We start from the raw sequence: 14,968 nt of genomic DNA on the forward strand, positions 1-14,968 counted from the left end.
AACAGAAATTATGTGTTGGAGTAAGACATTGACTAACAGCAATGTATTAAACTTTGGGCAAATGAGCAAAAAAAAAATATTTTTAAGATGTTTGATGTGACAGTTTTGCCATTGTGTCTCCCGCGATGCATTTCTCTTATTTGTCTCCCTATTGTATGTAATTGGTATTTAACTATATATCTTTTCCCGGCACATAAATTTAAATCCATTCGGTATGATTTTGATTTTATGAGCTGTAGCTCTTTTCAGGTGTGTGATTCGGATTATTCCATCTGATCACTACTTGTGCTCAAAAGAGTCCATTTCTTTTATCCTTCTTTACCTACTATCCTACTATCCTTTTACCCCATCAGCTGTTCAAGGAGAAAACACGTTGACAGCAGAAGTCCTTGCTTTTTAATTTGCTTATGCAAGCATACATAGTCACCCATAGTAATACCGCCGCATGCTTACAAATGTCTGGGGTCAGGGTTAGGGTTATGGTTACGCGCACACACATTTAAACTATTCAAATATCTGGAGGTGATGTGGATTTACCAATATACTTATGTTTTTGGGAGGTTGGAGGAAACATGGGATTTTGGAGAAAACCCACGTGACAGAAAGAGCAAGAAAAACTCGAAACGGTCTCTGCCCTGGTTCACTATGTCAATCACTGTAAATTATAATTGCACATAATTATGTAGGCACATGAATCACACAAGAGAATTAAAGTTCAAAGCATTCTTAAAACCACCTAAACATCCGAGAGATATAAGTATTAAAAACAAAACATCTAAAGAACAACAAAAACAGCTACAGTGTTTGTGCTATTGTTATAAGATAATTAGCCCTGTACCAATACAGATAGTAATCCCAGATATTTATAGTGAGAATGACAAATGACAGGGGTGGAGACAATAACTGAAAACAACTAAATAATTTCACCAGAGAACTTAACACTCCTTAAGACCAATTTGTAAGAAAACAATTTCTTCAAAGAGTAACAATGAACTTCTAGGAGTTTTATAATTATTATATATCTTAACACCCTAGTCGGTTCAAAGAGAGGCCGGTCATGTTAATTGCTTTGCTGTTGCTACATGCCTTCTTCCTGAGTGCAATTCTGTGATATCCCAGGATGCCATGTGTTCTCTATATTAAGTTCTCTGTGTGAAGAGAGTTTGAAGATTGACAAGCAGGCTCATGGCTGCACATGTCTCTGGAGTTATAAGCAACTGTTCATGCGTTTATTTTTGGAGCGCAAGTACACGACCTCCAAACTTCAAAGCAGAGCAGCGGTATATTTCCAGCTGTAGAAGGTGGGCGTACACGCATGTGTCATATGGTTTACATGTAATAATGCCATCCACTCAATCTTTCTGTGCCTAAATTTATTTCCACCTCCACATCCAGCCAAATCAGAACTGCTCAGCTCTGCCTTGTTTCCCTACAAGCCAAACCCATGAGAAATGTAGTGTTTATGGGGTCACTGGGGAAGTCGGGGTATGCAAGTGTTTTTACTGCCATTGCAGCCTGCCTCTCAGGAGGTAGAGTGCTTTAAAAATTGCAAACTGCCCATTCATTGATGTTTCTAAAGTGATTTTAAATACCGTTAATGAGGAAAGAAGAATAATGAAAGAAAAATCATGAAGTGTCCTCGAAGGATATTTTATTTATATTATTTAGTATCAGCATATTGCAAATAAGTGTACTGCGATAAACACAGAATAGTCTTTATGTTTACAGAAGCAGTTTGTTTTCTTAAATAGACATTTTTCTTCACATTTGTCTTTAAGGTGTTGGAATTTACTTAATTCAGAGATCCTATCAGCATCTATAATTATTTTTTAAATCTCTTCAAACATTTGAATCTCTCTGTGATTCTTGCACTTATCTCTCTGCTTTCCTTGAATCCACTTCTCTCTGCTCTACAGCTCTGCTGTCTCAAAGGAATGCTTACTGAGCCAGAACTGTAAAAAAGAAAAAGGGATGGAGAGAGAAGAAAGAAAACAAGATGAAAAGATTGAGAAAGCTATGAATCATGCAGGTGAGAAAAAAAAAGAATAGCTTGAGATTTTACCACTATGGCCTCTCAGATCTATGCACGCTCAAGTTACCCAGTGGTCATTGCCAACTGCAGAAATTATATTTTTTCTTTGTCTCCTGCTTCGATTCCTACCCAAGGCCTTTCTTTCAGTATGCCATATTATCTCCTTGTCTCTCTTTTTTTTTTTGAGTTATCAATTTTTTTCCCTTGCTTGTACCTATTGTTCAGCCCCATGGAAAGATTTTATATTACTACTGTAAGAAGCATGCCAGTGACTGTACTTTCCCTCCAAGAGGTTTTAATGAAAAATGGAAACACGTGGCCCTATAAGACCATCTCATTTCTCTGTGTTCCAACGATTGCTGTTTGCTTTGGAGATTGCTAATGTGTGTATTCTGTCTTTCTAGCATTAAACCATTTCTCTATCATTGCAAGCAAGTGTGCCAAACCTAGTCACATATACTTTGCAAGATATGGTGTGAATATGTGTGCCACAGAATTATTTCCTATACAGCGCAAAGGCAAGACAAGACAGAAATTTATTTTAAGCTTAATATTATCCTGGTGCCAAGCCCTATTGTACACTATTTATATAATTTGTTAGTCCTGAGTGAAGTAAAGAAAATCTTTTTTCTATATTATAAGAAATTTTAAATCCTTACTATCCAAAAGTGACACTAACCATTTGTGAGCCATCTATGAGCTAATGTATAAAAAAAAGGGAGAAAACACTTTCCACTGTGATACAACATGAGCAGCAGTGTAGATAAAGTATGCAAGACAAAGGTAAATGTAGAGAGGGTAAAGCTTAGAATAGAGAAATTATTCGGAGAATTTCAATGGAAACATAGAAGCACACATTTACTTTTATTTAAAAGTAAGTATTTAATATCTGAAATGTGAATTGTTCCTAAATTAATTATAGGGTTTTTCTTCATCTGCCACCTTGAGTTTACCATCATAAAAGCAAATAGGATACTTATAAACTCTGAAATTCCTGTAAATATTTAAAAGACAATCTAGTTGTTACCAATTATATAATTTGTAATGAAATTCATTTTTTTAATAGATGTAAAATAGAAGGAATTTCACTAGCGCTCTCATATTTCTAGACCTCACTGTAGAGTCCATATTTTGTATTAGACATTTTTACAATGTTCCAAAATGAATCATTACAATGACATATTACCTGGAGGGACTTCTGTGTTATATATATCATGCAGTTACTGGCAAATGGAGTCGCCCCGAGTAATATTTAGAAAATGATTAATTCACATGGGACAGGCAGTGTATTTATGCATATTCCATTGTAAGCTCTGCTATATTTACATTTCTGTCATAGACTGATTATCTCTGCCTTTTTGTCTCCTGTCTTATCCTCAGCCACCCTGTCTGTCTGGTTATAAAATCTTCCCTCTCACTAGGAGGTCCCTTTAATTAAATCTATGGCCAAAAAACGCAGAGGGAAAATGTCCCATTAATCAAACAAGCCTAGTTCAGTACTGGTGTTTTAACTCCTCCCCACATCCTATTTTGCATTTGTTCATTCTGTTTTTTGTCTTTCTCTCTTCTCCATTGCTAAATTTTTTTTATATTAAGTGCACCTCTTAGATGTATGCTCTTTCACTTTCTGTCCCACTCACTCATGCCCATGGTCTGCTTAGGTTTATTTTCAGGCTTATGTTTTTCCACCAAGAGGTTTAAACTGCAGGATTTTCATTTTTCCATGCCCAGACAGGCCACATAGTGGATTTTTGAATGTTAACATACAGTTTGAAGCACTGCAGTCATATTTCGTAGAGTTATCAGGGTTGTGTGGTTACAACATGTTAACTTTACAGTACAAATAAGCAAAGAGATAGACAAAAAAAACTTTGAATATCATGCAAATGTTTAACTATCACGCATTTACACACCTACAGAACACACTGTACTTATGAGCTCATGATAAAAACCACTGACTGTTTTCAGGACAGTATGTCCTTCCCACAAAAAGCTAAATTGATGCAAATTTTCCAGGTCCTGATTCTGCCTAGACAAACTGATTAACTGATTAACCACAATTGCTTTGCCAGTGAGCAAGAAAACTACATCAATACAATATATTTTATATCCTAGTTTAACATTTTGGGAAGCAATATCAGATTCTCTGCTGCATTTTGTTATTAAATAAATGTTATTAAATACTAATCATTAAACAATTAAATGTGATTAACCAGCATGTTTTAGCTAGATGCGATTTTGACATGTGATCTGTCTTCTTCTGCAAAGTACAAGCAGCCCAAACCTTAATCTGAATTTTATTTACTCCTACATACAGTATTCTTATTTGCTGCTCAAGTCACAGATAATGAACTAAATACGTGAGCCATACTTACAAAAGTCATAAAAAAAAGTGTGATTATGATCTCTTGATCCATCACCTACATATTATCCCAAGAATGATGGCATAAATCACGCACATGCAAGTGTATATGGCTTGTAAAGTAAATGATTGGAAACTGCACAACTTGCATAACTAACTCAGAGTTTCCAAGAAACATTTCGTTGCTGCTAACCCACATTTGGACACCTCCTTAAATCAGAAACGTTTAAAGAGTCACGGCCGGCTGATTTTTACGGAATGTAAAAACAGTCGGGATGAGTGGTGTTGGGGTGGTGTGTCGGTACAGGAGAAGGTGTATGGCTCCCATGTGGAGGCTATGACAGTGAATTTAATGTGGGACTGAAGAGCTGTATAAGAACTGATTTCCCCCTCCATGTTCCCTTGCCTGACTCTTGCCTCCTGAAAGGAGCCCCATTGTGATACGACTTCATGTCACAGCGATGGGGGCACGGAATGCCCAGGAACCTTACAAAGACGTTCCTGTTCACATTTCTCCCCCTTCTTAATTTTTCCCCTCCTTTCCTCTCTCCTGCTCCTTTTCTCACTGTCTACCTCCTTCTCTTCCACACCCTGTTCTGGGCTGGGGCCTGGACAAATACAGCCTAAGTGATAGATGTGTTCCGTTACATGATCCATGCTGCACTCAGCTCTCCATGATTAGAGGGGGAGATCAGACAAAAAAATGGGGAAAGAGACAGGCAGAGAGGCAAATCAAAGAGAACAGGCAGACAGATAGCGAACAGGAATGTAAGAGGAAGTTCAGATTTTGGCCAGTGTTCTTTTGTGTCTTTCAGAAGTCTTTTCTTAGATTCATTAGATACAGAAAAACATGACATTTTTAGATATACATTAGTATATAAATACACATTGTGCAATGCAATGTGTATTTTTTGCATTAATTAATCATATAGGTTAATATATAAAGGAAAACTGCAGAATTGTCTAACATTTGGAAGTTATTAAAAAAAAAAAAATCCTAGGGCTCAGCATGATGTGGAAATTGGTACAATATGGCACTGTGGCAAACACTGTGCTGAATATTTCTGCCATTAATCAAGTTAATTCTGCAAAGTTGTGGTAAACCACAAGACACCAAACAGATGATCCAGCTCAGAGGCAAAAAAACACACTGGCTTTGCTGATGAATGCAGTGGTTCCGATGTTCTTGAGAATGAGAAGAGACACACAAGGCTGTGTCAGTGGTTGCTTTTTTATTTAGACTTCTGTTTCGCCCCTAATTCTCCATTTTACTGCCAAAGGCTCTAGCTTTTCTGTCATAGGCTGGTATAGTAGAGCTCCCTAAACAAACAATAGGGAGGTTCAGGATGTGATCTCAGTGATGACTGCTGTAGTGTTTGAATAAATAAATCTATAAACTTAAACAAATCTACCCCTAAACTTCTGGATGACTGACTGAAATCAATTTAATATGAAAATTCATATTATCTTCTTATTCTTTTGGCTTCTCCTATTAGGGGTCGCCACAGTGGATCTGTCTCCATACCCCCCCCCCCCCCCCCCCGTCCTGTACATCTGCCTCTTTCAACCCAACTACCTGCATGTCTTCCCTCACCACATCCATAAACCTCCTCCTTGATCTTCCTCTTTTCCCCCTTCCTGGTGGCTCCATCCTCAGCGTTCTCCTACAGATATACCCCGTGTCCTTCTTCTGCACATGTCCAAACCATCTCATTTCCTCATTCATCAGCTGTTTAAAATACTTCCACCATCTTTTAAACACACTCTCCTCACTAGTCAACTAATGAGTCAAACTAGACATTTCCATCTCCATTCTTTATTACTCTTACTTGCAGCACATCCTTCCCAGCTCGGCCCCTCTGCCTGGCCAATCGGTACAAATGCTTTTCTCCTTTCTTAGTGTCCAACTTTTCATACAGCTCCTCCTGGCCTTACTCCCTTTCCACTTGGTCTTCTGAACACATAACATATCCACCTTACTCCTCTCCATCATATCAGCTACCTCTCTCCCTTTACCAGTCATAGTACCAACATTTAAAGTACCAACGCAAACCTCTACTCTCCTACACTTCTTTTCCTGCCGTCTCTGTTGTCTTCTTCCTCCTCTCCTTCTCCTCCTTTAGCCAACAGTAGCCCAATTTCCACCAGTACCCTGTTGGCTAGGGATACTTGTGGCAGTCGTTGGTAACCCGGGCCTCAACCGTATTTGATGTTTTACGCTGGATGCCCTTCCTAACGAAACCCTCCACATTTATCCAGGCTTGGGCACTAAGAGTGCACTGGCTTGTACAACCCGAATGGCTGGGTTGGAAAATTCATCTTAACAAATCTTAAAAAATCAACAAGTGTTATGCCTAAAAGCAGTTTGTGATATAACTTTTGAAATACTTTTGAGACTTGTGGGCTAAGCTCAGTTAAAGTAAGATCAAAATTACCTTTTAAAATCCAGCCTGGTCAGAACAGCTGCATAAACACAATCCTAACTGAAAAAACTGGTAGTCCAGTATTTGGCAGCTGAAAAGTACTGATAGTGGAACCAGTTTCTAAATAACCGGCAACAATGCAAAATAAAGAAAAAACAACAACAATAAGGAGATTAAAATAGAATAGAAGTAAATAATCTAAGAAATAACCCAATAACGATCTGCAGCTCAAGCATCAGCTTGTTTTCAGCAGGTAGTGGAAGATAAGACTAAAACAGAGCAAACATTGTTATGGTATATGTTAACAGGTTTGTTTCCAGTTAAAAGGGATGGTTTTCCAGGCTGCTTGCTAATTTAGCGTATCTTAATAATGAACAAAATCTTCCATATTGTTTATTATTAGGTGAATAAATTGCTGAGGAAATGACAAAATGCTAATCTAGTCTCTGATTATTATCAATATCGCTTATTTGTGACAAAGGTAAGCTATTTTTCTAGCAGTTAAGCAGCCAGATCGACATCCAAATTACACAGACCAAATTTTAGCTATCGAACGACCTGCCAAGCTGGTCATGGTGCTGGAGACCCTCTTCCCCTTTTGCTTGGACAGATTGTGTTATTGCCTTATTTATCACATCTAGCAAGGATCACAGGAGAACTTGAATTAATTTCCTTGTGTGAATTTATGAACTACACTTAGTTGTGAACTAATAGAAAAATCTTTTTGATGTGGTTTCTTAATTTTTGTATTTTTAAAGTCTGTGGACTGTTGGCGCAAATACGAATGAGTGTTGTATCAGTGCTTTGGTACACTGCTACATTCCTCTCCACCATTCACACATATTTTTCTTAACAAATCACTACTGACTCTCTCGTTTATGCAGTTTTCTTTCTCTCTCTCTCTCTCTCTCTCTCTCTCTCTCTCTCTCTCTCTCTCTCACACACACACACACACACACACACACACACACACACACACAATACATATGTACACAATATACATTACTCAAACATATGCCTACTCATTTTGAAGCCACCCTCTAAACCTCAAGCTGAAATGCACACATACACACAAATCATCCAAAAATATCAGCTATTTGTTTGCACAGTTGCTGACTGTGTGAACTTTTCCGTCCACTGGCCAAACTGTCTCCACTGCTGAGAACTGGTCAGTCTGAGGTGTTTTCAAATCATGTGGAAAAGAAAAGCAAGAAAGAGGAGTCAGGAGTTGATACACACACACACACACACACACACACACACACACACACACACACACACACACACACACACAAACACACACACACACACACACACACACACACACACACACACACACACACACACACACATACATACATACAGGTTTGTCTGGCTCTTCTTCCATTGACATATTAACGCTGTCGATCAATGCAATGCTACCTCAACCCTAACTTTTACCTTTACCTCAGAAATTAAACGATTTAAATTTTTTTTACTTCTTCATGGGGACCAACTAAATGTCCAATAGTAGTATGCAACTTTAGGTCCATTAATATACAGACACAGTACTTAGTTTTATCATAAACACTGTACTGAATGTTTGACGTTCACTATTGTAGAACATTGCCCATAACCACACAGGACTGGTATCTGTAAGCCTGCAGTTAAAATAGCTTTACATGCTTTGAAAAAGCAATCAACAGGCACACATTTATGGAGTCTTACATGTTTTGTTTTCCTTTCACTTTGCATGTCAAATTTCCTGAGGCAGGAAATTTATATTACAAACTTGCAACTGGCCACTTTGCAAGGCACTACGAATGGAGCACTAAACATGGACACACACAAAAATAAGCAATCTCATATTCACAAATACACCTATGAAAAGTGTTGCATGTGTAAAAAACCCACATAAATATACAAACAGCTACACACACACGGATAAATATACAGACATTCAATTTGGATAGATCTTCCTCAGAAAGGATTTTATAGTGGTTTTGTCTGTATGTGTGTGCATGTGTGTATGAGTGTATGTGTGGGGGTGGGGCAAGTTGTTATAACAAATATTCCCAGAAGGATCAGAGCATGTGACTTATTTTTAATTTTTAATAATTTATTTATTTGAAAAAAGTAAAAAAAAAAATTAAAGAACCAGAAAGTTTGAATGCATTCATTTGTACATATCCATATTAATGTTAATAGAACAACCTTACATGAATACTAAGGCAGCTGTGTGTGTGTGTGTGTGTGTGTGTGTGTGTGTGTGTGTGTGTGTGTGTGTGTGTGTGTGTGTGTGTGTGTGTGTGTGTGTGTCCACTCTACCTGCTCTGGTGTTCAGACAGGAGTGCAATATTCCAGGCATCTCTCGCTGTCTTGCCTAACATTCCTGCCGACAGCTGTGCATGAAACAACATCCTGCTATGTCTGCCTAAACCACGGCTGCCTTTCCCTGCTTACCCACGCTGGATTTCTACCTCTAATTTTTTGCAGAAATTCACTAATTACCTGCACTAGTTTCTGGTACAAATGCTGAAGCCATAGCTCCATTTACGATAATAAATAAATTCTCATTTAAGATGATAAATAATTCTTAAGGAGCATGAGACTAATTTTAATGAGTGTTTAAGGTTCACTGTGTTTACTTTTCCAGTTGAAAAGTTCAAAATATGTACTTCGAGTCTTGAAGGTGTCATTGAGATAGGAAGCAATAATGCAGTGCTAATGGCAATCTAGCTTTGATGATGGCGATCTAGCTTTGATGATCTAGATGCCTCCTCAGATACAGCATAAAAACTTACAGAAAAAAATGTATAGGCACAGATAACTAAATACATAGGAGTGACCTTCAGCACATACTTACACTAGTGATCTGCTTTAAATGAGGACCTTCTCGGCTTCTCATGCACTTCGTTTTTATAGGAGGAGTGTAATTATTGCTTGTTGAGTTTCTTTTCAACAGAATATCATTACCTTGCACATTCTTTATTTCTGCCTTCAGTCTTGCCCACCCTAGTCTGTTAATTTAGTGGCCATGATGTCATAAGGAGGAAAATGGCAAGCATGTGTGACACAGTGCATGTGTGAAAATAAACAGTGACAAATAAGGAATAAGTATGAGTTTCATATGTTTTATACATTCGTGTGTGTGTGTGTGTGTGTGTGTGTGTGTGTGTGTGTGTGTGTGTGTGTGTGTGTGTGTGTGTGTGTGTGTGTGTGCCTGCCAGAATATCATCTCACACACACACACACACACACACACACACACACACACACACACACACACACACACACACACCACTGTTTACCAGCATTATGGGACAACAGTGGCACATGTTAGGCTAACACACCCTTACTGTAAAGGCAATCATTCATAATTCATGGTTCATCTGCTTTTTTTAAACCACTGAGCATTGGTTTTTGACTGTTATAGGTCTACAGTTTGCGGTTATTATTAAGAGTGCTTCATTTTCATACTGCACTCCTGAGATTTATTTTCCTTGATTCTTTCAAAGCTTTATTTAATACATAAAGTTGTACCGCTACATATAAATTTTACTTGTCCTTTGTGGCATCATGTCTATGGCAACAAAAAAAATACTTTTGGCATGTGGCAGGAGTTTTCTGTGTTTAAGAAAAACATGCCCTGTGCAATTTTTTAAACTCTATCAGCTCTGAAGTTGTACTAAGGAGTTCTGTATTGTTGTGGCCTATTCCTGTCATCACATCACTTCACTCACAGGAGGGTGATTAATGTGCTGTCCTGCTGTGGAGCTGCATGAACGATAGATTTTTATTTATTGTCTTTCAACAGGAGAGGTGTGTATAGCATCTGTAGTTTGTATGGCTTTGAGTTGGAAACCAGAAATGTAAAACAATGGTCCTCTAACCACAGAAGCTCTAGAAGATCTACAGTGTTTCGATCTAGCGGTTGTGTAAAAGAATTACATGAGTAGATGCAATTAAACTGCAAGAATGTCTGAGCACAGAGACAGCCGACATTACCAGGTCCGGATGGAAACCCTCTGAGCAAAAGTTCTACATAAACACATTATCTGTCATCGCAGAAATATAGCTGTTCATAGGTATTCTAAATGGCCGTAAAAAATGTTTTTTTAAAACTTTTGTGCTCCTGTCTTCAAAAGGCTCCACGCAGGTCACCCAGTTTAATACAGCTGTCCAATAAGCCATTTATTTACATGCGAGTAGCATGCAATGGATGGTGTTAGGGTTCTGTTTCCTTTGCTGCGCAGCAGGAGGCCCTATCACGCCTGACTCCACACACGCACACACGTACACACACGTACACACACACACACACACACACACACACACACACACACACACACACACACACACACACACACAGCTGCAGCTACTCAATATATACTTGAAGACATAAGTCAGTCTGGGTATTAGTGCCCCCTGCTGGAGGATAGAGGACTAAATCGCTACATGCTGAAAGTCCGCAATTGTATCATCAGGCATGTCTCACCATACATTCAGCGGAACAAACATAATCTTAAAGGTCCTATTTGTCTTTGGAGGAGCCCTTGGGCTATACTGGAATGGTCAGAATTGAATTTTAACATGGAGAGTCCTGAATTTGTTAGACTCTAAGATCCATTTATTCCTATTGCTGCAATTGTGATGACTCACCTTGAGTATCCATTATAATAAACGGGCAAAATCCTTTCTATGCTTTCTATCGTATCACTAAAGCTAGCTTGAAGTGAAATGGTTATCAGGCAAGAGACAGAGTGAGAGCAAACTGATCCTCCAAATTGTTTCAGAGTGTTTTGGATGAATCTTCTGCTTATTCAACCCACTAGTAGAGCTGGGTCAGGGAATGGGTTTGGACAATTACAGCCACAAGAAAGATGTTCATTTAAATTTTAGTTAACCATTTTGGAGTCAACCAAAAAATAGTCCTATCCAAGTAGATGCTTGGATATAAGATATATGTTTTCTGATTATATACATAAAAAGCTTTATGAACGTTTTTAATAATGTTTCAATAAAAATAACGTGTACTTAAATAGGAAAAGCTTTACATTTGGACAAATTACATTGTCACTAGTTTAGATGAAAAATCTTTATAGCTATTTAAACATTTTTACAGCTGTTGTATTGAATATTGTTCTGAATCCACATGCACCGTGTGCATTTATAGTCTTGTATCTTGTCTTTTTTTCCTCAAAAAATTGCCCTCTATGTTGTGTGCTAATTATCTTACTGTTGTTGCTTATATATATATATATATACAGTGAGGAAAATAAGTATTTGAACACCCTGCTATTTTGCAAGTTCTCCCACTTAGAAATCATGGAGGGGTCTGAAATTGTCATCGTAGGTGCATGTCCACTGTGAGAGACATAATCTAAAAAATAAAAACCAGAAATCACAATGTATGATTTTTTAACTATTTATTTGTATGATACAGCTGCAAATAAGTATTTGAACACCTGAGAAAGTCAATGTTAATATTTGGTACAGTAGCCTTTGTTTGCAATTACAGAGGTCAAACGTTTCCTGTAGTTTTTCACCAGGTTTGCACACACTGCAGGAGGGATTTTGGCCCACTCCTCCACACAGATCTTCTCTAGATCAGTCAGGTTTCTGGCCTGTCACTGAGAAACACGGAGTTTGAGCTCCCTCTGAAGATTCTCTATTGGGTTTAGGTCTGGAGACTGGCTGGGTCACGCCAGAACCTTGATATGCTTCTTACAGAGCCACTCCTTGGTTATCCTGGCTGTGCGCTTCAGGTCATTGTCATGTTAGAAGACCCAGCCTCGACCCATCTTCAATGCTCTAACTGAGGGAAGGAGGTTGTTCCCCAAAATCTCGCAATACATGGCCCTGGTCATCCTCTCCCTAATACAGTGCAGTCGCCCTGTCCCATGTGCAGAAAAACACCCCCAAAGCATGATGCTACCACCCCCATGCTTCACAGTTGGGATGGTGTTCTTGGGATGGTACTCATCATTCTTCTTCCTCCAAACACGTTTAGTGGAATTATGACCCAAAAGTTCTATTTTGGTCTCATCTGACCACATGACTTTCTCCCATGACTCCTCTGGATCATCCAAATGGTCATTGGCAAACTTAAGACGTGCCTGGACATGTGCTGGTTTAAGCAGGAGAACCTTCTGTGCCATGCATGATTTCAAACCATGACGTCTTAGTGTATTACCAACAGTAACCTTGGAAACGGTGGTCCCAGCTCTTTTCAAGTCATTGACCAGCTCCTCCCGTGTAGTTCTGGGCTGATTTCTCACTTTCCTTAGGATTATTGAGACCCCACGAGGTGAGATCTTGCATGGAGCCCCAGTCCGAGGGAGATTGACAGTCATGTTTAGCTTCTTTCATTTTCGAATGATTACTCCAACAGTGGACCTTTTTTCACCAAGCTGCTTGGCAATTTCCCCGTAGCCCCTTCCAGCTTTGTGGAGGTGTACAATTTTGTCTCTAGTGTCTTTGGACAGCTCTTTGGTCTTGGCCATGTTAGTAGTTGGATTTTTACTGATTGTATGGGGTGGACAGGTGTCTTTATGCAGCTAACGACCTCAAACAGGTGCATCTAATTTAGGATAATAAATGTAGTGGAGGTGGACATTTTAAAGGCAGACTAACAGGTCTTTGAGGGTCAGAATTCTAGCTGATAGACAGGTGTTCAAATACTTATTTGCAGCTGTATCATACAAATAAATAGTTAAAAAATCATATATTGTGATTTCTGGATTTTTTTTTTAGATTATGTCTCTCACAGTGGACATGCACCTACGATGACAATTTCAGACCCTCCATGATTTCTAAGTGGGAGAACTTGCAAAATAGCAGGGTGTTCAAATACTTATTTTCCTCACTGTATATATATATAATATATATATATATATATATATATATATATATATATATATATATATATATATGTAAATGTAAATATATATATATACTTTGCCAGGGCTTTGGAGAACATTTAATTATACTAGATATTGTTTATGGCTATAGTGAATAACTAAAGCTTTTCTTTTCTTTTCTTTTCTTTTTATTATTATTATTATTATTATTATTATTGTTGTTATTGTTATTTTTCAATTTATACCTTGTGTTTTTTAAAACTGAATTACCTAGCATGTCTTTTTTTTCCGCATTGCCTGCATTAATTAGTAATAATGGTGTAGTAAGCTCAGCAGAATCACAGAGAGCAGCGCTAGACTCTCCTGCTGTAAGACTACTGGAACTCTTGCATCACCCAAGTGCACACCTTTGAAGCGTTTCCTGCATCTAGATCGGTGGAAGCCTTCTCTGGCCTCCTAGATTTTACTGTTTCAATATATGCATCTTTAATTTCCTACTGTAACACATACAGCAAAGATAAAACACACATTCAGACCTTAAATTCTGAGAAAGAGGTCAGCTATAGTACAGTATTTTCTTAACTGTTATTTGTTAAAAATTTATGCTTGTAAACTGGAGAAATATAGTTCATTAGAGATTATATATATATTATACATATGCTTGCCCGTACCACAAATCTTTATGATTTATAGCCTGTAAATGAGATGCACTTGGTTAACAGCATAACTGTCACTGAGTTGGATGCTGCATGAGTAGTTGAAAAGTAAATTGAAAACAGACCTACATTTGCTTATCTTGATCATTTGTTATAGTCAGAAACACCTCCAGCTGTCCCGCCGGCAACTTTTGAAGGGCTCATGAGTAGGCCTTTCCAGGGAAAGTCACACTAAACCTCCCCAATAAGATTAATGGACTTGATGACATTATAGCAGTGCTTCATTATATATATATATATATATATATATATATATATATATATATATATATATATATATATATATATATATATATATAGTGTGTGTGTGTGTGTGTGTGTGTGTGTGTGTGTATATGTACAGTTCCTGCCAACTTATGGAAGAAAAGTGAGAGTCTTTTATCAGGTTCCAAACATGTGTTTCCAATGTACTAGAAAGCAGTAACTACACATGTTCGGGTGCCAAAAAGCAGACCCTTTATCTGAGCAGCAATTTTATCTATTACCAAAAAAAGCTATTTTTCTCTTTGAGTAAGTGTATCCTGAGATATGCATAGGCTTCTAAATCTTATGGGAAACAGTCTGGCCTTGGACCTTTTCTTCTGACCAGCCTT

At 38.0% G+C, this 14,968-nt stretch overlaps 1 long non-coding RNA gene across 1 annotated transcript in view; it reads right to left on the reverse strand.

Moving 5' to 3' along the window:
• LOC310724276 overlaps nt 1–9,656 on the reverse strand; it is a 28,366-nt gene extending 18,710 nt beyond the window's left edge. Inside the window, exon 1 of the long non-coding RNA XR_014533018.1 lies at nt 9,125–9,656. This is a non-coding gene — a long non-coding RNA (uncharacterized lncRNA). The remainder of the gene's footprint in view (nt 1–9,124) is intronic.
• Nucleotides 9,657–14,968: the final 5,312 nt, after the last annotated feature.

Source organism: Silurus aristotelis (assembly GCF_946808225.1).
Source record: "Silurus aristotelis genome assembly, chromosome: 3".
Lineage (NCBI taxonomy): Eukaryota > Metazoa > Chordata > Actinopteri > Siluriformes > Siluridae > Silurus > Silurus aristotelis.